This window comes from Talpa occidentalis, unplaced genomic scaffold (genome assembly GCF_014898055.3).
Source record: "Talpa occidentalis isolate TD23 unplaced genomic scaffold, MPIMG_talOcc4v2.1 talOcc4.6, whole genome shotgun sequence".
NCBI classification, from domain to species: domain Eukaryota; kingdom Metazoa; phylum Chordata; class Mammalia; order Eulipotyphla; family Talpidae; genus Talpa; species Talpa occidentalis.
In genome coordinates this window covers 38,193,907-38,220,274 of record NW_023604972.1, presented here as the reverse complement: position 1 = coordinate 38,220,274, position 26,368 = coordinate 38,193,907, and the positions used below count along the sequence as shown (strand labels likewise).

The following is a 26,368-nucleotide window of genomic DNA, read 5'->3' as shown; positions in this document are numbered from 1 at the left end:
TCACAGGGTTCAGCGGGTGCTTCCATCCCAAGTGTTATATCTCAGTTGTAGGTAAGTTCACAAGCTAATTAGGATCATGCTGGATGATTGGTCATTAGCTTACTTGAATAATTTGGTATTCAGTGTTTAGGAGAATTAGCATGAGGAAACACTGGAGTAGCATGCAAATATTTATTAATGAAGTTAGTATTAACCCACAAGCACAGTTTTATAGGTTTCTTTTAAAATTTCACTTTAAATGAGCAGAAATAGCACTTTGGAGGAAGAGATAGCAAAATCTCCTGTAAGAGGCAACCCAAAGGAAATCTAAGAAATCATGATTCCTAAATTTCAGATGACATAAAAGGTTGTCATCTTATATAATTTGTAGGTATATATGATCTGAAGTTTGTTCATTCTTGGGTGTGTGTGTGTGTATGCGTATGTGTGTGTTTGATGGACTGAATAATCTTGAATTATGCTTATACTAGTGTCTCAGAATTCTAGGAATTTACTAGTAAATGCATTGTTGCATAGAATAGGTTGACTTATGATCTCTGTATTTCCTTTATATCTTCTCATACACTGCCACCTTTCCTCTAGACAACAATAGTTTACTACAAACAATGTTTTATGCTTGTCTATCACTAGTATCTAGATTCTGAATAATTAAAAAAGAAACGCTTTAAATATTTTAGAAAATGCAACAGATTATATACATTAATTACGCATCACATACTTCAATGTTTGTTTTTATTACTTTAATTTATAATTAATAGAAAATTATATAAATTAAACTTTAACTATGTCAGTTTCTCTCTGTGTCTAAGTTAAAGAATTCCAAATACCTTAAAGAATTCCAAACACCTCTTTATTCCTCACATAGAATCTCTGTATAAATGATATTTTTTGGATTTTCAGTGAATCACACACACAAGCATACTCTAAGTAGTGATTATATTTTCCAGAATAGTTATCTTTTATTCTGAATTATGGTCAAATCTCATTTCTGTGGGCTGAACCCATACTATTCTAATGAATTTATATTAATAGAACACTTTCACAGAATCATAAAAAGAGTAAATCACACAAAAAAGTCATTTATATTTGCTGTTTGAAATCTCTCCACTCAAAGCATGCATATTTTATAAGGAATTGGTAACCTCATGAGATATCACAGAGAAAATTATGACTGCTTGACTGTGTGTTACTGGATAAATATACCAGTTCTGAGTCCCAAAATGATGAAATGCCTGCAAGCCAATCTGAGAGAAATAATAACAATTTGCAATAATGTGTGCTTAGTTTCCATTTGTCCACCTCTGAGTACACTATTAATTTTGTGGTTAAAGGGCTATTACAGAAAAGAACAGAATGAGGTAATATTCAGCAGGTGTTAGGCAATATGTGCACATGATAAGCATAAGGGAGCCACCTGGGTTTGTCTAACTCTAGCCAAATCCATCTCTTATCCCATAATACACAATGATTCAGACAGAGAAAAAGAGAACAAAGTATTGCATATTACTTATTCCACATCTCTCTCTCTCTCTATATATATATATATATTTAGAGATATTCTATCTATAGATACATAATCTAGAGATATTCATATATCTTTATATATCTATATGGAGAAATAAACATATAAACCAATATATTTTTCATATATATGGAAATTCTATGGAGACAAATATAATCTTTGTCTTTATGGAAATAATACTTACACTAAAATCTATATATTATAGTTCTACATGCCTCCTTCAAAAGTTGTGATATCCTTAAAAAAATTACCCTGGATGCAAGATTTCCTTCCTTTCTTTTTAAAAAATACTTTATTAAGAACGAAAAATGTGTATCATTTCAAGCAATAGTAATCAATAAGGATTTGTAGCATGCTTTCTAACATTGTTGATCATCATAAATGGCAGCTAAATCTGATGCCTGATTATATCATTAATGCATTTGTTCAACAAATACTAGGGTTTAAGCTGTGTCCAAGAGAGTTACTGTAATAAGCATGTTTATGATAAATGTGACTTTCATCTCACTCATAAAATAGAAATGATAGTCCTATTTGGTAAGATTGGTAGTAATACATAATAAGCTAATTTAGAGTATTTTTTTAGAAAGATGTCTACTACTTAGTATACATTGAGTATGTACTAAATTCTAGATACTATGCTACAATATTTTTATATGATTAAACCCCCTTATCCTATCTTATTTTCTTAGATCTTATTTGAGGGGAAAAAACAGGTGTTTACCAGGGGTTAGCATTTTTTTTTTCTGAAATATTACTTTGATAGACAAAAGGTTTTATCTTGAAGGTCAAGGCATTATTTGTAATAAGAAGGATAAGCATGAGAATTTGAAGAGTCATGCTTTGCTATTCAAATATGTTTTTTTGTTTTGTTTTGTTTTGAATCTTTTCTACTGTCAATAACTTTATTATTCCACAAGCCCTCGAGAGGTGGCACAGATTTTCAACATAACCTCACAGGTGATAATACAGTTTATAAATGAGAGGATATGTTAGAAATGGTTGATTACCCATGTACTAGTTTGAGAAATGTACTATGTACAATGTGTTGTTATTGGGAAATATGGGGTTGCAATATAATCAGGGAAGCATCTCTTCAAGTATGGGAAACATGATTCAGATCCCCAGCCAGTTCCAAATTGTGTTACAAAGTATGTTTTAAAGCATCAGACAGGGCTTTGGCTGAGACTAGGTCACTTGTGATACTTATGGATTGGTTATGAATCCCATTTGTCTGTGGACAAAAGTTTTCAGACAAAAGACTGCAGTATGGGAGTCTATTGTCACAATCAGCATTTGATGGTAGTCACTGAATAACTCAATCAGGTTGGATCACTTTCACCTACAGCGCTTGTGATGGCAGCTTAGAGATCAAATACGTCTTTGTGACTCAAAACAGGTCCTGTAGCAGCTCGCCTAACTTACAGAAGACATATGAAAATAATATATAGGATACAAATGTTATTTCCAGTTTTCTATAGGTGTTAAAGTTAAGTAAGTAAGGGCCTCCCTGGTGGTGCAGGTGGTTGAGCACCTGCACTGTGAAGCTGTCCGCAGCCTCTGCAGCGCGGGTTCTATCCTGGCCGGCCAGCGAGAATCCCACATGGCGAAGCAGACCTCTCCTGTCTCGCCCCCTGCTCCCTTCAGCAGTGTATTTCTTCAGTCTGCCTGTTCTGTTCCCCCCCACTCTGTCTCGGGTGAATCATCTCGCCCTCCTGCACATCTGGCCTGTACCCTGATTCTTGTATAAAAATAAAAATAAATCTTAAAAAAAAACAGTTAAGTAAGTAAATGTTTTTTTATCCTTGGTAAGCAGTAAGAGGCTTGAGATGTAATAAAGACTCCTTTTGGGTAAAATCATGAAATTCTCTAAGCTTTTTGAAAATGAGGATGTTGATTTGTTTTCTGAGCATTCTTATTTTTCAATGTACAAAGAAAATTAAAGAATATATATTAGAAGAAATGTGTTAAAATTGAAATTTATTAGAGGACTTCTTCCAATTCTACAAATTTTATTTAGTGAATACACATCAACTTATTTTTTTTTTATTTTTATAAGAGGACAAATCCACTTTTATTTATTGCATTTTCAATATGCTTAAATTCTTTAGGATTTAGGGATACAACATCACACAGATTCTGTGTCTTGTGGCCTTAGCATGAAGGTTGCTTTGGAATTAGGCAGTAACCATGCCTGTGTTTCCATGGAAATGTGTTACCAATCCTCAAGTTACTCTAGTTTTATTGGGTTTTCCACCAGAAGTCACTGTGTTGTTCTTTGCTTTGTACACATAAGCACATCTTTTGCTTAGACAGAATTCAGTCTCATCTTGAGTATAAACCCTTCCATTTTAAGAAGAGTTATATGTTCCCTCTGCTTCCAGAGACCCTCTTGTAGCCAGCCATATTTTAGAATTCCTGTTTCTAGCATTCCTCTACAGGATCCAAGATGGTGCAAAGGACAATTCAGTTTTTAAACCAGTTTTATTTCATGATGTGCCCAAACACTGAACATATTTTAAACCATACTCACCCGCTTTAGGAGGAACATTATAAAAAGTCTCATTTACAATTTAATTCTAATCTATTTGATTTGACAGGTTAAATGTGAGACTGTAAATAGAAAACTTGAAGGGAAGAGAGAAAATCTCTTTGGAAACAAGCTATTTTTCCTGCCACTCTGTTAATATGTCAAGAGAAGGGTCTGAGAAACTTCAGGGTTAGAATGATTTATGGTGATGCATTCATTTAATTATCCTCCTAGAGTTTTGGATAACACTACCCAAACTCTTCTGGGTTTTCTCCTTTGGTTAATGTATCTTTTATAATAACATTGCATTGTAATTAAGTGGTCAAATTCAGCCTGCTACAATAGAAAAAGCTAAACTGTTTAGATTCCAGGAAATACAAAATCATCTCCTTTTCTCTGGCACCATAACTTTCATTTGATTCGTGCTTCTTCCACCTTTCTGTCTAGTTTCAAAAATAGACCTTATGTAATATTAAAGAAACATAATATATGGAAAGCTGAAGATACTAGAAATGAAGACAAGGTTACCTCTGGTCTGAATCATGAGAGTCAACTGATATTTCTCCACAGCCTAGCTATGGAGAAAAAACTACAAGGTGAAAAAAATGCTCAATTATTTCAACACTATAGAAATTTTCAAATCTATTGTATGACTTAGGATGAGCATCTAAAACAGACATATCATCATTTTACTTTTAGGAGTTGCCCAGGATTCGATATATTGAAGCTTTTATGTGCTTCAAATAACTAATCCCCCCAAGCAATAATGCCGAATAGATAAGCACACCAACATCTTCCTCCCACTGAACTCCCCAAGTGTATACTCATATTCCCTAGAGTAAGATTAAAAACAATTTCATGAAAATTTCTGTGTACTACAAATTTCTAGTTTCTCTTAGGTATAAGTATTAAATTTCCCCAGTGCTTCACATAGTTCCAGATCTTATTCCAAAAGAATGCACAGACTAATTAAGTAAAATGCGTTTATTTTAAAATCTGTGCATTTTTTATTTTGTGTGAACACAACACTGTGCAAAAATTAGAAGCCCCCTTATATTTGTAGTATAAGCTCTCCCAATGGTAGCATTATATACATTGTTAGCACCATATGGACATATTTAAAATTCCTACCATGTTTCAAAGCCTACAGAAAGGAAGGAGCCCCTTATATATGCTTGAAATTTTATTTCTATAATTTTAAGGGTTGAGTGAAAGTCCCTTTAAAAAGATAGTCTTGAAGTCCAGAGAACTGACACCAATTCAGCTGTCACTAAACTAAAATGGAGAAAGAGCAGAAGACTTTGAAAGACACAGACTGTAAAGGGGGCAGGAAGTGTATCACTGATATTTTAAAAACTAAGTTGAGCTGCACACCATAAAAACTGAAGAAACCTGCCAACATCTGTGGGTGTTTCAAAATGGAAAATATTTCTTGGTTTTCTCACTAGTGTGCAGTATTGAACTAATTAAACAGTAGTCTAAATAACAGAGGTAGAAGAGTGGCTTAAGTCATTTGTATTTTCTTACTGAATTTGTGTGTCTGTAAATGTAAGTATTTTTAAAAGACAAATCAAGTGAAAATTTAAGATTTCTCAGCCATCTAGTTTTAAATGTTGTGTTTGAAATGTGCTGCTGCAGACCTTAAGGTGATATGGGGCAAACCCGTAGGTAAAGGGATGACCAGGTGTGTGAGTCCTCATCCCTGCCTTAAGAATACAGGACAGAGATCAAAGGCATATTTAAATCTGTAGTGAGAAATTGGAGAGCTGAGAAAGAGAATGAGAAGAAAATTTATTGGCTGGTACATGACAGGATATTGTCTATATTACCGGCAGATAGCATCAGCTGAGCAGAAATCAGGGTGCAAGCAGAAGCCCTAAAGGGACTTCCCTGGTGGTGCAGCAGCCTCTGCAGTGCTGGTTTGATCCCCGGTCGCCTGCGAGGGTCCCACATGGTACGCAGACCTCTCCTGCCACACCCACTGCTCCCCTCAGCAGTGTATTTCGTCAGTCTGCCTGTTCTGTTCCCCTCTCTGGCTCTGGTGAATTCTCTCACCCTCCCGCGCTTCTGACTGTACCCAGTGCTTGTATCAATCAATCAATAAATCTTTTTTTTTTTTAAAAAAAAAGAAGCCCTAAAGAGAGTTACCTACCTGTGTTTAGTATTTTTAAAGTCACCTGGTGACTCCTCATTGAGCCTAGTTCCAGCACCCCCCATTCAGGGAATTGGGTGGCGTCCAGAAAGGTCCACAGTTACCATCAAGCACCATTATGAGCACCATCCACTGACTCAAAAGACACTCCTCCCTGTTGCTCTTACAAATGAATGTTTATGTGAGATGGGTTGACAAAGAAGTTTCAGGAGCAAAAATCTGCCACCCGCAAATATGTCATTTTCTGCCAAAAGCTTGATTGCCAGCGTGATCTCTAAAGGCTGGGTATAGGTTGGTTTTGATGTTTATATCTAAATTTCTCTCTGTGTCTTTTCAAGAAGACCTAATCCCTTTAACTATTTTCCTTGGAGAAGCCCTAAATTGACTTCTCCCTTCTTCACCCAACCTCCCCTGCTTTAGTTGAGTTAGCTAAGGTGGGAACTAAAGCCACTGTGCACTGATTTGCTCGTGAAGCGGGGTCTTTCCCACATACAAGGGTTATAGATGTTATTGTGAATCTCCTACATGGCTTTTTCTCTTACTCTGTCTGATCCTTGTTTGACTATTTACCAACCTAGAAAAAAATCAGAGGGGTACAGCATGATTCTCCTGGCATCCCATTAAGGTCTGAAAATCCCCTGAAAGACTTACCACAAGGTAGGTGATTAAAAAGAGAAGTTAAAACTCTGTGTTACAAGCATGGCTAGAGAGATTTGTAGTTAGTTAATGTGTACATCTTCCTTTCCCTTTTCTCCTTTTCCATGTTGACTCTACTGTGCTGTGGACAAAACTAATTTTACACCCCTTCTTACAAACAGGTAAGACCATGTGAGTAATTCTCATTCAGTGAAATTTACACTGAAGGGATATTTAAGACTTTATAGCTAAGGATTTTAATTATTTTCAAGCCTCCTCCTCTCATTTTAAGCTTAACTCTGTTGTTATTGGAAATCCCAGGTGGGTGACGGTTAACCTATAGTGAAAAGAAAGGACTGCTTATACAGCCCATGGGAATTATGCCACTGGTACAATTACTTAAGTTAAGATAATAGAGTGGCTACCGATACAATATAACTTCCATGTACCATAACCACTGTAGGAAGATCTGCTGTTTGATCTGACATAAGTTCTGAATTTCAGGTCTTCTGACAACTTTATTTCTCACTTTAATTAATAAAATTGCAATCTGTTTTTTTCTTCAGTCTCCGCTATTAAGTTAGCATAATACAGTCCCTCAGGGACTGATTATCCCTGAAAATGGAAAGAAGGGTATCCCTAAGCTTCCAGAGTAGAAAGCCAGATGCAGTCAGTCTTCCCTTTGATCATTTTTATTTTAATTTACATCTTCATTCATTCTAGTGATTTTTAAATGAGGATAGAAATATATTTGCTTCCAAATAATCCATTTTATAATACTAGTTTAACAATCTCTTTCATATAAATTGTTAATGCTTTATTTTAAATCAGGTATTAAGCTATATTGGGTGCATACTGATCAGAAGGAATTTTGTCATACTGGTATACAGAAATTTATGAGATTATTAATGAGTAAATTGAATTTGATTAATGCTTTTCCTCATCTATGTGTGGAATTCTGCTCTGTGTTATATATTGCTTGAGCTCTCATCTAGTAAATTTTCTTATTTGGGAGATGTCATGGTGAGTGTGGTAGCAGAATAATAAACATCTAAGAATATCCAAGCACCATACTTATTTCCTGGGTATTGTTACCTAATGTGGAGGAAGGATCAAAGGGTCTTTATGGATGTGAATAGTGATATGGATTTTGAGAGGGGATTATGCAACCTAATCACATGAATTCTTAAAAGCAATTCTTAAAAATCAAGTGCTATTCCTGACTTAAAAGCCAGCATCACTCCTGTTAGAGACAGATTTGACAATAGGAGAAGGGTCCAATAAATGTGATGGTTCTGACTTTGAATATGAGAGAAGGGATGTGGATGATGTCTAGAATGTGGAAAAGACAAGGAAATGCATTCTTTACTGGAACAGTCAGGAAAGAACATAGCATTGTCAACACGTGAGAGATGTATGGAACTTTTGAAGTAAGAAATGTTAGAGAATGGATTTGTATTGTTTAAACTGCTAAGTATGTGGTAGTTTGTTACAGTAGCAGTAGAAGAGAGTACATAATTTATATGAGACATAAAAATTATAAGGAGAGAGAGCTGTGAAGGGATCTTGTAAGCATGAAGATGAGGACAACGATGAAACAGGAGAACTCAGAGACACAATTGCACAGGAGGAGCATGGCACTAAGTTCATTATGAACATGACTTGATAATTGACCTTTAAATGTACACAGAGGATGCTATTAAAAGAACAGCTGTTTTATAATCTCAACTTTGGGAAGAAGATTGAGGTAAAAGATGGTGTATGGGAAACAAAAGAAGATACCCAGAATGTGATCAAAATTTAAAGGGGACATTAACCTGTTTTTTCTCTTAAACCCTACAAAATTGTTCTCTGATAGCCTTAAAAACAGAGACAATAAGCCAAGTGTTCAAGATTCAGTTAAAAAGAAACTGGTTGTGTAGACACTGGGATTCATTCTTATTTTGATTATTTTAAGGTAGGTTAAACTTTGCACAATCTTGTCCTGTATTTTTTTTCTTATTCTTCCCTGCTGCCAGTGATGAGTGTGGCACAAAAGCAGCAGAATAGAGATATCAGCAAATATTTTGTAAGGTCTCTTTACTTGCTTGTGTTTTATTCTAGGTTTATTAAGAAATAATTGACATAAAACACTGTATTTAAGATGTATAAAGTCATGATTTATAATATATTTATTGCAAAAGGTTTACCAAAATAAGATTAGTGAAGACATCCTTCACCTCACATAATTACTGTTTTGTTGTTGTTACAGTGAGAATATTAAAGTTCTACTCTCATGGCAACATTCATGTATACAAAACAGTGTGGTTAACTGTAGTCACTATTTTGTACTTTAGATGGCTGGAACTTACTCATTTTTTTAACTGAAAATGTAACCTTTAGCTCCCTATTTCTCCCACTTGTCAGACCCTTACAACTACCATTCTACTCTTTTCTTCTATGAGTTTTATGTTGGTAGAATGCACATGTAAGATCATACAGTTTTTGTATTTGCCTGACATATTTCGTTTAGTATAATGCCCTGAGGGTCCATCTATGTTGTCACCAAAGAAAAAAATCCCTTGTTTGTTTGTTTGCCATGTGGATCCCAGGTTCTGGAAGAGAGGGAGAGAGGGAGAGCAGTTGTACTTAGACAGTAGTGTCTCCAATGTGAATATCTGTGAGGCTGATACTGGTGAAGTCTACAGGACTCCATAGCACTGTCCTGGCTGTTGGTGTCTTTAGAGGCAAGAGCTGCCAGGGTCCTCTGAAGAGGAGGTTATTGGAAACTGTCAACCCTTCATATGCATGGTTGATTCTGTTGCCCCTTCTCACCTTCCTGATTTCTAGCTATCTCTAGTGGGTCCTTGCTGCTGGGCCCTGAAGGACCCGAGAACCTGGTCATTGACTCAGCTCCCTTTCTTGGTGGCGAAGTAAACTGTTGCTAGTTGTGCAGCACCCTGTTGTTGATGAACAATATGAAACTACTCCTCCTTCCCCTTTAGTGCGATGTTCCTCAGGTTTTTGATCTAATGTGTTGCTGAATTTTCCATAGTGGACTCCTTGGCTCTCAAGAACTGCTTTCCTCATGTATAGCTGTCTAATTCTTAGTCTTTGTGATGGGACAGAGGCTGAGCTCTCCTGCTTCCCCTTGGGGATGTCACTGCTTGGTAAACCTCTTCTTTCATGGGATTTTTGTCTATTCATGTGCCAGTGGCAGTGTTTCAAATACAGTAGATTTATAATATGGTATAATATTTGGTACAATAAATGGCCCTAACCATTATTCAACTCTTCTGTGTATTAGCCTTCAAAATACATTTTTAGAATCATTTTGATATCTCAAATAATAAGTAAAAGATAATGACAATTCTTTGCAGATTATAGTAACTCTTAAAATACAAATATGCATTCTATGTATATGAATGTGGAGTCACCTAATTTTACACATGACAAATAATTAGCTAATCATGTATATTCATTTATATATTCAATAATTATTAAGTGCCTGCTATCTGCCATTCTCTGCTCTATGAATTTGAGATATAGAATAAACCAATGCTTTTATTTCCTTAAGGCCTATGAGCAAAGGAAAGGAAATAGGAAATGAAGGAAATAAATATATGTTTTGTAGATTAGTCAGCTATTTCCATAATCATGATTCATAAAAAAATACCATAAGATCCTGTGCCTTATAACAACAAACATTTATTTATCCTGCCCATGGATTTGTGGACTCAAAGGACTGTTTTGGATAATGGGTAGTCTGGACTTGACTCATGGAAGCAGATTGGGTTTTGTTCTCTTCTCTTCTCTCTTTACCAGGAACTTCTTAGGCATGTCTTCCTCCTATGAGAATGTTGGAATCCTAGGGAAAAATCAAAATCTCAGACTTATATGAAACTTTTACTGATATCACACCTATTTTACTCTAAAATGCAAAAAAAAATTATTGGGGTAACTTTGAGTTTTAGTATTATATGTTTCAGGTGTACAGCATTATAATTTAATATATGTATACACTACACTGTGATCACTACCAAAAGTCTCGTTTCCACACATCACCGTGTAATTTACCACCATTACCCTTTTCAACTATCTAGAACCCCTTTTCTTTCTGATAATGACCAATCTGTTCTCTGAATATGAATGTGTCATTGTTGTTTTATTTGCTTTCTTTATATTTTTGTCATTAATGTACCAACCAGTATTCCTTTTCCAATTTTCTTTCAATTTTACTGATTATGTAAAAGAAAGTTTCAGCCTGGAGTTAATGTGTACTGAAAATTGTTCTTTTCAATCAAGATGGAGCAGCCTCAGGCTCAGAGCCTTAGATAGCAAAGATGCCCGACCAGGATTCAAAAATGTGATTTTGTTTCTTTGAATTTATTGTTTCTGTCTTCTGTGTATGATAAGTAATACCATCATGCCATTTATAGTGACATTAATGATATGAAGTGTCCTTTTAACATGAGTTCACTGAAAAGAAAAAATAGTTTAATGAATGGCAGTATTTGAGATAAATATAGGACCTAATAATTCAAGTTTTGAAAACACGCCTCTAATATAAATTCTTATATATTTTCAGAGACTGTTGTAAGAGCTTCTTAAAGTGTTCTTCCTGCCTTCATTTGCCTCCACACTGCATAAAAATTTACCATACTAAAATATGAACCTGATGAATTTGCTCTCTTGCTTCACTGGCTCATCCTTGCCTTTGGAAAAACCTAAACTCTTTGACATGGTATGTGTATAATGATGTTCCAAATCTGAGCCCCACCTCTTGACATCCCTTAGCGATACCAAACCACTGAAGTCCTTGACAATGACATCACAGGTACATTCTTCATACCCACAAAGAAATGCACACTTTTATTTTCTTGAACTGTAGGGTTTCCTTATTTTATACATTTTTCAACTTTGATAGAGAAGTTCACAGAGAAATATAAAAATTAAAAACAATGTGTGTGACCTTAAATGGCAAAGATTTGTCTTCATGCATTAAGACCACATGGAAGGTGGAGATAGTGGTGAGTTGAAAAAGGCTGGCCAGTTAATAGGTGATGAGGGATATTGTGGGCAAGTCATGCCAGATCTGACTTTCAAGACAGACTGGATTAGCATTTTAAATGTAAAACATGTACATTTTTAAAAGTAGGGACAAATTAATAAAAAATGTGTCTGAGCCACATAAAATGCAAATGATAGTTGAATTCAGTTAAAAAGAAGCAATTTGCAATTGCTTCCTGTGGTAATGTTTTGTTAGGGTTTGAAAGAATAATAGGATTTTTTTTTACCTCCTAAAGATCATTCTTAAAAGCCTATATTTGGCTTAGGATCACAGTTAATGCAATATGAGACAAGAGCTGTCAAAGTGACATTTATTTAATCTGTTTCTTCCTTAAGACCATTTCTTGCTATGGAACTAATAAAGAATGGAGAATGGCACAAATTCTTTTGTAATGTGAGAATCTATGATTCAATATTTGTGTTTTCTTATGCCTTCACCAAAACATCAGTGCCTTATGTAGCAAAAACATGAACCATTCAGTGTGTGCTATTGCCTAACAAAAAGAATTTCTAAGAGCTATTACATATAAAATTTTATAGTTGTACAAAAGGTGATAAGACACTGTAAACTATATGTTGATATACTCACAATGAACTGAAGGATACCATAACTGAGATGTATTAACTCTTCTATAAGTTGCATTATTTGCATTACAGACTTATTCCATAAAGCTTTGCTTAAAAATCCCACAAAATGACGAATGATCAGATAAACACTAAATCCCAGGAATCTCTCACAATCAATAATTTTATGTTTTCTCCTTATATTCTCATTTTCATCTATTCCTGGTTGGGAATATAAATTATTACTATTAATTAAGTCATATTTTTCTCAGTCTCGAGAAATAGAAATAGCTGAAAACATAATTGTAGAATCATTGTCTGAGAATGTGTAACTGACAGAAGGAAAAGTTCTCTGTCACAAAATATCTTTTCTTTTCTCTGGTGGCATTCTCTTATGAGTTTTTAATATTTAAAATATTTTCCCAAGGTTTTTTTTTTGTATATATAAGCCATGACTGTAATTCTTTTTCAGTGACTCAGCATCATTTTCAAACATTTTCTGAATAATATAAAATTTAAAGATAATTTTGTGCAGTTTGCTGGGTCTTGCTTTTTTCCATTTCCTTGATAATAATTAATGTCTCTTTTTTCCTCCTTGTTACTTGCCCATTCCCACATATGTACTCTATCCCCTCTTTTTTTCTGGAGCATGTTCCCTTAGCTGCAGTAAAACCTTGAACTTAATAGGTCTCCCAAATTCCCCCCCACCCTTTACTTCTATCTCTCCTGGGACTGTATTACATGGCAAAACTCTTCGTTTATTTTGATGTTTTTATCTCTTTGTAATTAGGAACCAGTCCATGCAGCCAAACAGACAATTTTCTGAGGGCACTAAGTGGATTTTTAGCTCTCTTACAAGGAGAAATGAGCTTCAGTAAAACATTAGACCACTACCAAAGTTGACTAGCTTGAGTGACGTGACATCTTATGTGGTTCCTGCCTTTTACTGTAAGTTTACATTCCCGTGAACATTAACTCTCTCCAGTTGTAGTGCTTTAAGTGAAGGTTGGCATGCAAATATGGCTTCTACAAAAGTTACCTCAGGCTAAAGTACTTCCATCATTGACAAAATTAAGCGTCACACTAGGTCTCTGGTGGTTTAGTTGGCCTCAGATTCAGCTGTGGCTAATGTTTTATTAATGTGGTGAGATTGTCCTTTATTTTCAGGCTCCCACAGCAGGTGAGCTTGTCATATTCACTAAGAGAGTAGGAGAGAAGATTGCCAACCACGTGCATGAATTGTTTCCACAGTTCTTAATTTCTGTTGAGAGGCATGCAATATAAACAAAGTTTTACTTAACTGCTGGAACATTTGTCAAGAATTTGATACATGCATATCTCCATTTCTGTGCTATGCTATGAAAATACTGTCGCTCCTCTGGGTAACCCTGTGCATGCCAAGCAGTGTCCCAGAATTAGGTATTTAAATACTTTCTCTGGCTTTAGCCTACTAGAAAGAAATTACATTACTCAGATAATTAGATGCGTGTTCTGCAAATAAGTTAAAAATAACAGTGAACTAGAGAGGTTCTGGTTTAACTTTGCCACAACCAATGTTCCTGTGGTGGAATTTTTTTTTTTTTTCGTATAAAAAAATGCCAAATTCTTAACTTACAACAGGTGCCAAAAGAAAGCTGAGCTCTTTAAGTTTGTAATGCTAGAATAACCATTATATTTTTATTCTCTGTATCCAGTGTAACCTTACACAAGAAATATTATTAAAATAGTCAATTAGCAGAAATCAAAACTTAAATCTGTCAAAGGGAGAGTCCTTATTGTGCTTAATCTCTTTCAGCATAATTTGTCTCTCTTTTTTGTAAATTATTCACCATGGTTGCAAACCTTATTTTCTTGAATTTTTCAAGACCTGTAGTTTCAAAGAGCAGGTGTATGAACAACACAAAACACTAATTCCACAGGACTTATGCATTGGAGCACTATCAGCAATAGCCATTTTATGGAAATTACCTAAGTGCCCAATGACAGATGAGTGGACTAAGATGTGGTATATATACACAGTGGAATACTACTCAACTATAAAAATGATGAAATATTGCCATCTGCAGCATGGATGGAACTGGAGGGAATTATGCTAAGTGAAATAAATCAGAGAAGAAAGACAAATACCAGATGATTTCACTCATGTGGAACATAAAAAAACAAAATACAGAAAGAGTCAAAACTAAGCCAAAATGAACTCAACAAATATGACCATAAAATTGAGACTGCACAAGGGGAAGTGTGGAGGGGAGAAGCAAAAGAGGAAGGGAAGCCACTGAACTATGATGGCGGGTATGAGTGCTTTGGTAGTGGATGTGGTATGGTAAAGATTTGAAGAGGTGTGAACCTATATTCCTATGACACATACATTGTTGCCTGAATAAAATGTAGCCTGAATAAAATAATACAACTAAGATCAAATCAAAATAACAGGAATACAAATGATAAATGATACACTGATCAATAGGTATTGTATACTTATTTAATCCATATAACTAGATTTTATGATATGGAGAAAATGAACAAATTAGCATCATTTTTCTTTCTGAGATTACAATATAATACAATATTTGCATGAAAAATACATGCATATATATTAGATACTTTTTTACTTTGAATTTAAAAATAAAACATGTTAAATTTGTATTTTATTCTGAATAATATTGAAATCTTAGATTGTAAACTAAAGGCTGTACATCCATAAGTCTTAATACACGTCAAGAAATCCTTTCTCTCTTTCTCTAGTATTCAGTATATCCATTAGATCACGGAAAAAGAAAATGTAGCTATTATTGCTTTAAAATTTTTCTGCTCTTGAAATACTTTGGTTATATATGCAAATATGATTGCATAATTGTTATGTCACCATATAAGTTAGTTGAATGTGTATTGCTAAAATCTCCCTTTTTAAATCTGAGTTTTGGGATTTTGAAGTCAGTACTTTCATTTACTTATAACTAATGAAAATTTCTATAATAAGAAAATAAACTACAGAGGTTAAAATTTATTATTGACACTATTGTAAATATGAACATAACTGAAAAACTGATTAATGTGTTCTAGAATTAATGTGAAAAGTCTTGTCACTAGTTTATTTAGCATCAAATTGGTTGTCTAATTGTCAGTTGATTATTAAAATGATATATACCTTTTAAGAACCATGACTTTAATTCTAGTATTGAGAAACACGTTTTGTATTTATTTGTACAAATCAATGCTTTGAGAATCTATTTAATTTATATCTAAATATAAATTGATTTTTGCTATTTCTGTTTCAGATGGAAAATTGATTATCTTCAGTTATATAAATAGCCAAAAAGCACACTGTACTTTTAAAAGGAATGATCATTGCTTAAAATGCAATGCATTTCCATGTGTAAAACTAATTTTTACTATCTAGAGGATAGTGGTTCATGTAATTTATCCATAATCTGAATTCAAAAATAGTTACTTAATTAAGGTTAATTTAGAATCATCATCTAGGGGTTATATCACCTGACTTTGCAATTTATATCATCATTTTGGGAAGATCATGTGCTCTGGAATCATACAGATGTAAGTTTAATTCCTGTTTCATGTTTCACTGGTTAAAGAATGTTGTGTAAGTTACTTAACACACAATTTCTCTGTCTACAAAGGAAGATCATAATGGCCACTACTTCGTAAAATTGTGATTATTAAAGAGTTGTTCTTCTTGTAACAATGCATATTGGCTTGAGCTGTTAGCTCTTTATGGTTGATAGAATTCTAAAGAGGTTCCTTCAAGATTCCTGTTCTTTGCTTACAGAATCTACCAATAATTTAGGTGTTGCAGTGAAGAGACTTTACAGGTGGAATCAAAATTACTAATCAACTCACATTAAAATAGGGAGATTATCCTTGATTATCTGGGTCAAGATAATCAATCTAAACACTTAAATCCTTAAAAGTAGAGTTTTGTTTTTTTTCTAGTTTGGATCAGAGAAATGCAACAGATGAGAGTGGGGATGCAGTGAAGGTATGAAGACATTAGAGATTCACAGTGTTTTTGGATTTGACCTATTCTGCAATAGAAGGCTTCATGTGAAACTTGTGAAGAAATGTGGTAACCACAAAGAACAAAGTCAAGCCCCTGGCTGATAGCTAGAAATGGAACAGGGATGTCTTTACTATAGCTGCAAGGAATTTCTGCCAACATGAATGAGCGTAGAAGCAGAGGTACCTTCTACAGCCTGAGGAAAGTAGTACAGCCCTATTTCTAACCCATAAAAAAGTGAACTAATAAATACACATTTTGTTTAGATTTTTATTTATGTAACATTGGTTTTTAACATTATATAAATGCATGATATATAACACTGTATTTTGGCCTCTGTATATACAGTATATCACACTCACCACCAGAAGGCTAGCTTCCATCAAACAGCATATATTTGATTCCCTGTTTGATCCAACACCAAGCTCCCTTCCCCTCTGGTAACCACCAACTGATTTCCTCTATTTAAAAGTTTGATTTCATCCTTTATATAATTGAGTAATATTTCATTTTGTGTGTGTGTATCATATCTTTTTTTATATATATTTGTTGTTGTTGTACACAAAGGTTGTTTCCAAACCTTGTCTATTGCAAATAATGATACAGCAAACTTAGAGGTACCTATATTTTTTTAAATGGGTGTTTTCACATTCTTTGGCTAAATACCCAAAGTAGAATAGCTGGGTCAATTTCCCTTCTGTTTATTCTATTTTCTGTAGTGGCTATACTTTTTTACATTCCAAAAATAAGTGTAAGTCACTAGTTTGCATTAATTTGTTATAGCAACCTAAGGAAACTAGCATGTACTTATTTTCTAAGCAAGAGTAATGACAGGTGTGCCACTGCTAAGAATGGATGTGATAATACACAAATAAAGAAATGAATGCATTACAGGATAACATAAAAATAGTGGAGAAACTAATGCATGATAAGATGGAAACAGTTAAACTCAACAGTTACAGAAAGTGAGTGGCTTTCTCATCTCTTTTAACCAGCAACAGTTAAACAAAAGCAGGGTAGGGTGAGAATGCAGTTATTCAAATTAGTTAATCTTAATTCAATTTTAGTAGTAGGTAAGTAGATTGCATTGAGGGCCTAGTGTTATGAAAGCCAAGGAGAGAGATGAAACCAGCACAGATAAGAAGCAAAAGGAATGGCAAATGAAGATAAAGACTGCAATTTTGTGCTGTATTGAATAAAGCTTTCAAAGAATTAATGATTCAAATAATTCAATTGTATATGGCTGTTTATATAGCTTTAACTAATTTTGACCTAATACAAAACTAGAGATAAAATGTTGATCATTTTTCTTTCCAGTAATTATGTGGTTCAATTTGTCACTTCTCCTTTGCTTCTGTTCAAATATCACATGCTCAGTGAGATCTTTTCTGACAATCTATAAAAGTGTAAAATATCCCTCCCCCCATATCCCATTTCCAGCCTCTCTTTGTAAGCTTTATTTCTCTCCATAAAACTCAGGAAATGAACATTTACTTGTTTGTTTATTATCTCTTCCTCCCCCTTGAATATATACTTCATGAATATAAGAAGCATGTTTGTTCACTGCTTCACCTCCAGCATCTAGAAAATTATGTAAAATATTCAATAATTGCTTGTTAAATGGGTGAAAGAAAAATCCAGATCACTGATTCCTGTTTGGAATATTTTCCTTCATATTGCCAAGGATTTTGCTTCAGCATTCATCATTCCAATAAAAGCTAATCTGAATATACGTCATTAAAACCAAAACTCAATTAAAATATTTTTAGAGAAAATTTGTCCAACAGTCCAATCAGTGGGAATATTTTCATTACTGTTTCCGATATTAGTAATTTTGCCATCTGTTTAGAGAATGCTTTCTTTTTTTTATCCACTGTAAATTCAGTCATGCTCCATCAGCTAAACTAGCCAACCAGGGGACTATAAATTCAATTCTAAGGACAAATGGTATTTCATGCTTCACTTTAGTATCAATACCATTTCCAAAGAATTTACATATTTTGTTACTGGAATTATAACCCAGATGAGCTAGGTGGTAACACTAGATAGACACTTTAAGAGAGGGATTTATTTAGAAACAATTAAAATTAAAAAGTTGCACATGTCATGCAGTAAGACTAGCATTCAGTCCACCAAACTAAGGAAAACAGCAAGACACTAATATTTGCTGGGTAATGGGAAGACAGGCAAATTTTTATCAACTTTCTACTTAGAGATCTGGTGCATAGATTCCATTTTTGTACTGTCACATTGTTCATTAGCAGCACCTAATTTTTCATAATCATATATGGTCACATAGTTGCAACACAAGAAACCAAAGAAACAATTCAGATGCAAAGGTGTCTGGGTTCCTGCACGTTTATTCCTGCCACATTTTTGAACCTTAACATTTTGCTTGGCTTTTGTAGAGTTTCACATTTTCTTTAGAACATAAAGCTAAATGGCAGCCAGGATTATTTGTGCAAAGCATGTTCCCATTGTGTGGTACCATCCCATAAACAATGCATATGGTTCAATAATGCAAGTCGAAATCAGAATCCTATTTTAAAATTACTGCAAAGTAACAGACTAAAGTCAGTTCCTATTATTTAATGAGATTTATTTTTATGAGAAGATGTTCAAGATTATTTCACTTGAGAGATTATTTTAGGCTTTCTCCAACAGTGCAATAATTATTGACACTATTTTCAGCTAACCACAGCATTTTGACTGAGGAGTAATTTTATCAACACATTTCTGTCACATGGTATAACTAATAGGCTAAATTTTTCCAGCAAAGCATGCTAGATGTGTAAAAACAATTCAAAACCACTAAATGCAGTTCCTTGGAAACATTATAAGGAAATGTCACACTATAACATTTACCTGCTATGTTTTATTCTTTAACCCTCAAGCACTTTTGTTGTTTCCTGAGCTGAGATTAGTAACTTAAAAAGCCTTTATTAAACATGTACAATCTAAATGAAGCACTCAACCAACTGTAAATTCTCTCAATTAGACTTCCTGCGAATGACAAATGAGTGTGAATGTGCAATAAACCTTTGAATACCAGTGATTTAGGGCTAAGCAGAACTACAGGATTTCTAGCAGTAGATTGAATGCAATTGATTGTGTGGTGAAAGGTAAGAAAAGTGTATGGTGGTTCCTTGTTTGCCCTTTCATTTCCTTAAATCAAGAGAGTATACTTGCAATATAAAATTTATATTAATGTTCTTTTGGTACAATTTAGGTACAGAAAAGACACAACTCAGAGATTAACGATTGCATTATTTCAAGGCACCAGTCCTTAACTCTGTTTCAGCAATATAAAAATTACTTGCAGATAAGAAAAATTCATCTAAAGTGTCATTTATTTGCTTTTGTTTGTATGGATGAACAATTTATGGCATTTCTTTATGGACATAATTGACTTGCTTTAGACTTTATGATAGAAGTTAAGTATATGTAGTGGAAATGCTTTGGTTCAAATTAGAAATTTTTAAGTCTGATGATGAGAGCCAAACATATTTGACTAAATACGATATTTGACATTTGTATTTGTTTTCTGTAGTTCTATATTTAACCTTACATGAAAAAAAATTAGGTCTTGTAAAATTTGTAGAAAGTTATACACACACATATGTACATTGCAAAATTATATATACATATATATATATACATACAATGTTTATATATGGTCATGAAATTCCAACAATATTTTCCTTCTAAATAGGAAGACTATAATATTGACTTCTTAAATTATATCTTACTTGGAAATATATATTTGATTTCAAAAAATTCTTTTAAATCAAATATAGAATGAGAGAGCAAATCTTGATCCTTTATACATATGTTATAGGGCAGGGAGAGGGGGCACCCCAGACCCCACAAAACTGCCTGTTCTAAATGGGTTCTGCCATCTGCCACATCAACACAAAATATATGAGACTTTAATGGGAAGGAACTTTAATAAAACTAGGAAACAATACAGGTAAGGCAAAGAGTCTAGTTTCTTAATCAAGCACCCAAAGTTACCTGTCCCCTCATGGGTAAAACTCCATCCAAATGGGATTGGCCCAGAGCAAGTCCCCAAAGCCTGCCGCAAGTCTAAAGCATCTTCCAGTGGGGACCCACAGAAAAGGGTCTGAAACAACCAGACAAGCCCTGAAGGAAAAGAGCAAAATCAAAATCAAGATAAAAGCTGCCATTGTCTCCTCCACATGGGCCTCACCCACATCTGTGTCACCCAGTCCATGACCAAAAGGCAAGGCCATTTCTTCACATGTCTCTCGGCTCCATGTGCCTCCTCCAGGTTTCCTTCTTGCTCTCCATCTTGCTTCCTTCCTTCCTCAGTCTCCTCTACAGCTTCTTCTCTCTCCGCTCAGCTCAGCTCCACCCTCCATTTGGGTGGGACAGGGAACCTGGAACCTCCCCCTTTCCTGGGGACCACCCTGTTACACATACACAGATCCCTTAAGGTTACATGGTGACAGCAAGCAATCCTAAATTTATGTGACTAAACAAGTTCAAGTCTGCTTAAAAAAAAAAAAAAACAAATAGGTGTATTAATTATTTAGGGTTTATTTGAGCAAAAATCAAGTTGAATTGGGTGCTAAACTGGAAATGGTTAGACATTGTCCCACAGGAGATAAAGTCTTTATAGAGAAGCAGAAGCAAAGCAGAGAAATTGTTTCGTTGAAACCAAAGCATTTGCTTATCTTATTTGGGGAAACCTAATTAGCTGTTTGTGATTAGATGTTTTTAGGTTTTTATTTGGTAAATTTGGAGGATTTTTTATTTGTTTATGCAGACTTCTTAGGCAGTAAAACCCCTCAGTCCAATGACCTCCTCATTTAATTTTGTTAACAATTCTCATACATCTACATGTCCATAGCACACAGCAACCTGCGATTGCATACCGTGGCCACTGAAGGACCCAGGCTAATTGAGTAGCCCACCACCTCAAAGGTGGCTTTGAAAATGAAATCTGGAAATTCTCAGTCCCAAGGGAGTACATTTTATGTTCACTTACATCTAACAAAGTAGCAAGCTTTAAGTTTCCAAAAAGGCAGTTGAAAATTTTCAGAATACTGCTTGATTTTATACTAACCTCATATTATTAAAATGTATTAACCTCATATTTTTTAAAAATAAGAAATAGATTTGACTTCAGCACAGTGTGTGCAAGTTTGGACCTGACCAAAATCTCTTAGTTAACTTCAGGAGAACACCCCTCGTCTTGGCTATTAAGTTCTTGCCATCAATTATATTGCTGACTTTAAGGAAAAGAAATCAGTAGCTGTTTCTGAGTTCCTCACAATATTGCCAATTGTACAGGGAAAATCAAGACCTATTAAACTTTTAACTAGACAGAATTATTGTTCCAGATACATCTCAGTCAATGTTTTGAGAGCAACTGCTTCAAGGGTGTGGCTGTATGATACTGTTACAGTTTCCCAAAGACAGAAAACCTTTTTCATATTGCTTATAGGCACTTAGATGTGGATTTAGTTTGCATTGATGTGACCGAGAAAACTACTGTTTTACTTCAGCTGTAGTAATGTGGGAATGACTGAGGCATGGGCTTTGACCTTGCCTGCAGGCCAGCCATTAGGTACACAATTTCCAATGCCCTCAAACTTCCTGCATGCATGCAAAGAGTTTATTTATACCCAATGCTGCAGAAAGACTTTTATAAATAAGAGGCCCATATGATATGTCAAACTTAGGATTGTTGTTCGAGTTGTCCAAAAGTGATGCCAAGACTGCTGTATCTATCAACTGCAGGACAGCGATTCTCCATGGAGAAACTAGAAAAGTTATTTCTGCAATCAAAAAACTTCAGTCATCTGAAGGAGATGATGATTCTTTTCCAGCCTGCAAGAAAGCCAATTGGGAAGGCTAAAAAGGATCGCTCCTTGTCATTAGCTCTCCCTTCCTCCCTTTTCTAAGCCATCACCCTCAACAGACATAAAACCTTTATGGGATTCACTGTTTTCATTTGGAGTAGTCTATATTCAAACTATTAAAATAACAATCTAGTGGTGCATTAAACAAAGAGAGCCTGCCAGCTTAATGAATTTAGATATATAATTCAAGAGAAAAACAGAAACTAGGAATTTTTCTTTCATGAAAGTGCAAAACATCAGACATAATTATATAAGTTGTTTCAACATTTTAAAATACTCTTAAAATGGTTCATGTTCACTTAAAAACTCAAGTTTGTCTGCTTTACTGGATATACATTCGATATATATTTTTTATTACGTGACTTAAAAAGTAGTTATTTTTGAGGACTATTAAAATTTATATTAAGGAATTGGGTTTTAGTTGATTTGTTCTTTTTTTAAGCCACTCTTTCAGTATTTTCAAGTCAGTATTATAGCAAGTAAAAATGAATTGCTATAAAATTTATGGAGGAGAGAGAAAGTATATGGAAAATTACAGTTGGCTTTCTTCACTGCTGCTATTTGTCTGCCTGATATACTTGAAATAGGATTGAAAACATGATATTGATTTTCCTAATAACTATATACCAAAACATTAAAGCCAACCACCTTTAGAAATAATATTTTAAATAGCAGGATCTTCATAGTAAATATACCTACTTACTAATTATAACAGTTACTGGTTTCTCAATTTCCAGTTTCTTTTCCTTAAATTCAAAAACATGATTGACGAAGCTTTTTTCAAACATGTATAATTATGATATATTGACAAAAAGAAAATAATTTAAAGGATAAATGAGTCAGAAAAAAATTTTAAAAGAAAAATTTTCACCAATATCACTCATGAATACAGATGCTTAAATAAAATTTTGGGAAAGAGAAACCGTTAAAACAAAGTACACCATGACCAGATAAGATATATGGGGACATGTTGGATCTTTTTAATGTCCACGTTTTATCATATTAATAGATTAAATGAGAAAAATCAAAATCATCTTGATAAATACCAACAAGACACTTGATAAAATTTCAAATTTACTCCTGATTTTTTTTTTTTTTTTTTTTGGTGGGACCCTCGCTGGCGCATAGGGAAAGAACCGGCACTGCAGAGGCTGCAGGCAGCCTCGCAGCCCAGCGCTCAACTGCTGAGCCACTAGGGGAGGCTCACCTGATTTTAATAAATGAACAGTAATAAAAAGTGATGGGAAAATACAAGTAGAAGAATATCACACACACACGTACATATATATTAAACATGGACATGAAAATGAAGTTTTTTGTCTAACTTCCACTCGAAAAATGTGATGGATTTGCCCACTCCATTTACTCTGTAAAGCTGATGGTCTCTGCTATTGAATCCACATATCAGGAATCTCCAGCACCCTTCGGTGCCAGTTGACTCTGCTTCCACCCCACATTTAGTCATCAGAAGTCAATTGTGTGTTTATTTACAAGTTTGTTTTAATACTTTTTAGTATTATAAAATTGTATAGGTTAATAAAAAATTATGAAAACTGATGAACTTTAAGGGGCAAAAAATATATTCCCAGAAATACTATGCTGATGTTTTTGAAAGGTTTGAAAAAGATGAGTCATTAAAAAGAACTAAGAATGCTAAGAAAGATTTTTACATTTTTATTTATTATTGTATTATTGTTATTGAGAGTCACATGGCTTAGAACAATGTATAGGGTGTGGAAATACATATTCCTACCTCTTCAAATGTATGCTACCCCTAGTTACCATCAGAGCATCCATACCCCTCACCATAGTTAATTGTGCCCTCTTCTCCACCAGTTCCTTCCTACCCTCTTCTCTCTGGAAGCCTCAATTCTACAGATTTCTAGGATTTGTTTTGCTTTACTTTTGACTGTTTTTGTATTTCACATATGAACAAAATCATCTGGTATTTATCTTTATCCTTCTGACTGATTTATTGCAGCATAATTGCCTCAAGTTCCTATCCTTTCTTTCAAATGGAAAGAGTTCATCATTTTTTAAAAATAGCTGAGTAGTATTCCATTGCGTACATGTGTCATATCTCCTTAACCTGCTGATCTGTCACGTGGCACTTAGGTTGGTTCCATAAATTGGCTATTGAAAATAGTGGTAGAATGAACGTAGGCTTGCATATATCCCTTTGAATTACTGTTTCTATATTGTTTGGGTAGATACCTAGGAGTGAAATTGCTGGATCATATGGTGGGAATTTCACTACTTGATTACCTTTTTTTAAAGATTTATTTATTTATACAAGAACTGGGGTACAATCAGAGGCATGGGAGGGTGAGAGAATTCACTAGAGACAGATTACCTTTTAAATACATGTTTTAGCAGTATTTTTTACTGAAGTAATATTACCTTTTAACAGTATGTAGGTTTCAGGTGTATAAAATCATGAATATGCTTGCCACCAAAGGTCTGGTCTACATCCTTCATCATATATGCAATTTATCCACCCCTCTTTTCCTTTTCTTCTTGTAATGATTATTTTGTTTTCATAGTCTAAGAGTTTGTTTGCTTTGTTTGTTCATTTGTTTTGTTTGTCTTCCAAATAAGTGAAATCATACTTTGTCTTACTGCACCTAACTTATTTCATTTAACATAATACCCTCTATGTTCATCCATCTTGATGCAAATGGCAGGTTGAATGTGGTGTTAATGTTAGTTTTTTTATTTTAAACCTCATCATATGCAAAGTCTGGCACTCAATTTCCATTTATTGACTAACTGACTGATTGAATGATTGACTTAATTGACAAACTCAGTGCACTTAGAAAGCAAACTTAAGCTCATTTATTTTATTAGAATCTGGCAATAAATCTGTTCATACACAGCAATTTTTCAGGGTTTTTTGAGAAATTCTAATAAAACCCTGGTGATGTATCATGTAGATTAACGTAAGCAAACAATATAGTCAATTAACACTGACAAAGAGATTTCTTTTAGAAAAAAGTTATAGGGATAAAATCAAGAAACTCAAGTAGTTACAGCATAGAGAAAGAATCTATTACTGTTTTTGTAAAATGTTTATGTACCATATGTAAGAAAGAATAGATTGCTCTGTGTTTAACATTTAAAATCTTGCCTGATGATAAATTCAAATATGGAAATACAATCCAAAATGACTGGAAAAAGGTAAGTTTACTTGGTGAATTATGTATTAGAATAGTCATTCTACAATTATGGAACTAGGATCACAAAATCTTCCATAATTATAAAACCTTCAGTTGAAGGAAAAAAAAAAAAACTCATGTTAAAAATAGTGGTGGGAAGACTAAGTTAAACACATAAATACTAGACTTTGTTTAATGCTAACTACTAGATGTTAAACATCTACTACTAAATGTTGTTTAATGCTTTTCTCTAAACATAGGACAATGTTTCTCTAATGTCTACACTGTTTTCTTAATCATAAAGCAATGCTAGGGAAAGTATATTAATTTCTCTTAAAGGAAGCATTCTAGGTCAAAACAGATTGTCACTGGACAAAGCATGCATCTGAGATCTAATACTTATATCAGAACATGCAGCATCTCTCACATAGTCACATTCTTCCTTCAATAGTTGGGGACTTATTGTTTAAATTTGTAGCTTTCAACATCATTGCAAAACCTTTATAGTGGATAGTTACAAAAAGATAAAAGCATGTGCATCCATACTAGAACAAGACAAGGGCTAACATAATGAGCTATAGATACCATTCTTTTCCTTATCCTCAGATTATTTTGTCATTTTCTAAACAGCTGCCTCAGTTAGGTCCCAAATTGGGCAGTGATAGCCAAAATGGCTAAGTATGAGTATACTGATTTTCTTTCTCTGATAAATTTCATCAGACTTTTCTGTGTGCTGGGCTTGGGGGTGGTATTTGTTTACATTTTTCCAAGTTATTACTATGTTGCCGTGTGAAAGCAGGGTTGAGATCTGCTCTGGAGCTCTGATGGAGAACATTGCTTTCCTTAATCTGAATCCT

The 26,368-nt window shown here is 34.2% G+C and overlaps 1 pseudogene; it reads left to right on the top strand.

Moving 5' to 3' along the window:
• Positions 1–14,738: 14,738 nt before the first annotated feature.
• Positions 14,739–22,352, top strand: LOC119260302 (ribonuclease P protein subunit p30-like; annotated as a pseudogene).
• Positions 22,353–26,368: the final 4,016 nt, after the last annotated feature.